The sequence below is a fragment of the Saccopteryx bilineata genome, chromosome 5 (genome assembly GCF_036850765.1).
Source record: "Saccopteryx bilineata isolate mSacBil1 chromosome 5, mSacBil1_pri_phased_curated, whole genome shotgun sequence".
NCBI lineage: Eukaryota > Metazoa > Chordata > Mammalia > Chiroptera > Emballonuridae > Saccopteryx > Saccopteryx bilineata.
Genome location: NC_089494.1, coordinates 167,555,554 through 167,557,950, shown reverse-complemented (window position 1 = coordinate 167,557,950; position 2,397 = coordinate 167,555,554). Strand labels below are relative to the sequence as shown.

At 45.5% G+C, this 2,397-nt stretch overlaps 1 pseudogene; it reads left to right on the top strand.

Moving 5' to 3' along the window:
* Positions 1 to 262: 262 nt before the first annotated feature.
* LOC136306199 (translationally-controlled tumor protein-like) lies at positions 263 to 1,142 on the top strand (annotated as a pseudogene).
* The last annotated feature ends 1,255 nt before the right edge of the window (positions 1,143 to 2,397 follow it).

Here is a 2,397-nt window from a genome sequence, read left to right as displayed (position 1 = left end):
CAAAAAACTAAAAATGAACCTGCCTTATGACCTACCTAGTGATTCTAATTATGGATATTTACCTAAAGAAACCCAAAATACTAATTTGAAAGAATATATGCACTCCCATGTTCATTGCACCATTATTTACAATAGTCAAAATATGGAGCTTTTCCACCGGCTCCCCTCTCCCCCAACCATCCAGCTGCACTTGCTCACTGGGAGCTCCAGGCTCTTTCTAAGCCAGTGCTGCTGTCATCTCCTTCCAGCCACCATCATAATCATCTACCAGGACCTTATCAGCCATGATGAGATGTTCTTCAATATCTACAAGATCCAGGAGATCACAGGCTGGCTGTGCCTTGAGGTAGAAGGGAAGATGGTCAGTAGGACAGAGGGTAACATTGATGACTCACTTATTGGCGAAAATGCCTCCACTGAAGGCCTCGAGGGCAAAGAAACCACTAGTACAGTAATCAATAGAGTTGAAATTGTCATAAACCGTCATGTGCAGGAAACCAGCTTCACAAAAGATGCCTACAAAACGTACATGAAAGATTACATGAAACCAATCAAAGGGAAACTTGAAGAGAGAACAAAAATAGTAGTCTTTTGTGACAGAGGTTATAGAACAAATCAAGCACATCTTTGCTAATTTCAAAAACAGGCCCTGGCCAGTTTCCTCAGTGGTAGAGTGTCAACCAAGCATGTGGAAGTCTCAGGTTCAATTCCCAGTCAGGGCACACAGGAAAAGCAACCGTCTCCTTCTCTCTTCCTCCTCCCCCTCCCCTTCTTCTCTTTCTCCCTCTCTCTTCTCCTCCCACAGCCATGGCTCAATTGATTAGAGCCCATTGGCCCTGGGCACTAAGGATAGCACCGCAGAGTCTCTGCCTTGGGTGCTAAAAATAGCTCAGTTGCGAGCATGGGCCCCAGATGGACAAAGCATGGGCACCAGACAGGGGGTTGCCAGGTGAATCGCAGTCGGGGCACTTGTGGGAGTGTCTGTCTCCTCTCCTCTCACTTAAATTTAAAAAAAAAAAAAACCTCTATTACTGAAACCATGAGTCTAGATTGGCTGGATTGCTCTGCTGAACTACCATGAGGATAGTGTGATTTCATATATGCTTTTCTTTAAGGATGGTTTAAAAATGGAAAAATGTTAACAAATTTGGCAGTTTTTATCTATGACCTGTCATCATAACTGGATGTGCTTTTCATTCATACAACAGGACTAGGAAAAATAGGACTGATGATATCTTAAGATTTTCATTTATTTTGACCTTGATTTATTTGGAGTAGAGGCATTGTTTTCAAGACAAAACATGTCATGTACATTGTCTAAAAATAAAATGCATTTAAACTCATTTGAGAGAATGCCTCCTATTTTAATACACATTTAAATTCATCCTTAAAAGTGTTTCTGGAGAAGCTGGTGCCAGTCTGTAGACCACTACTATAAAGCATAACACTGTCTTCAGATCACTTCCACAGTGAAAACTACTGGGGCTGGAATATAAAAAACAAGGATCAAAAGTCTTAATTCTGCTTGACCAGGCAGTGGCGCAGTGGATAGAACATTGGACAGAGATGCGAAGGACCCAGGTTTGAAACCCCAAGGTCACACGCTTGGGGTGAGTGCGGGCTCATCTGGTTTGAGCAAGGCTCACCAGCTTGAGCCCAAGGTCGCTGGCTTGAGAAAGGTGTTACTCTGTCTGCTGTAGCACCCTCCCTCCATCAAGGCACATATGAGAAAGTAATCAATAAACAACTACAGTGCTTCTCATCTCTCTCCCTTCTTGTCTGTCTGTCCCTATCTGCCCCTCTCTCTGTTTCTCTCTGTCTCTGTCACACACACAAAAAGTTTTAATTCTGAGTTGAAGTAAAGGGGAAGACCATGCTCACAGCAGAGCCAACATTTGAAATAGATTCCTTAGATATTTTATCACCTGCAAACAGAAATAGTTAACTGGAAGAGACTGCAAAAAGACTAATACAGCCCTGGCCGGTTGGCTCAGCGGTAGAGCGTCGGCCTGGCGTGCAGGAGTCCGGGTTTGATTCCCGGCCAGGGCACACAGAAGAAGCACCCATCTGCTTCTCCACCCTCCCCCTCCTTCCTCTCTGTCTCTCTCTTCCCCTCCCGCAGCTGAGGCTCCATTGGAGCAAAGATGGCCTGGGGCTGGGGATGGCTCTGTGGTCTCTGCCTCAGGCGCTAGAATGGCTCTGGATGCAACAGAGCGATGCCCCAGAGGGGCAGAGCATCGCCCCCTGGTGGGCATCCCGGGTGGATCCCGATCGGGTGCATGCGGGAGTCTGTCTGACTGCCTTCCCCTTTCCAGCTTCGGAAAAATGAAAAAAAAAAAAGACTAATACAGTTCAGGGGAAAAAATGATATGGAAGCAACCCAAGTGCCCACCAATT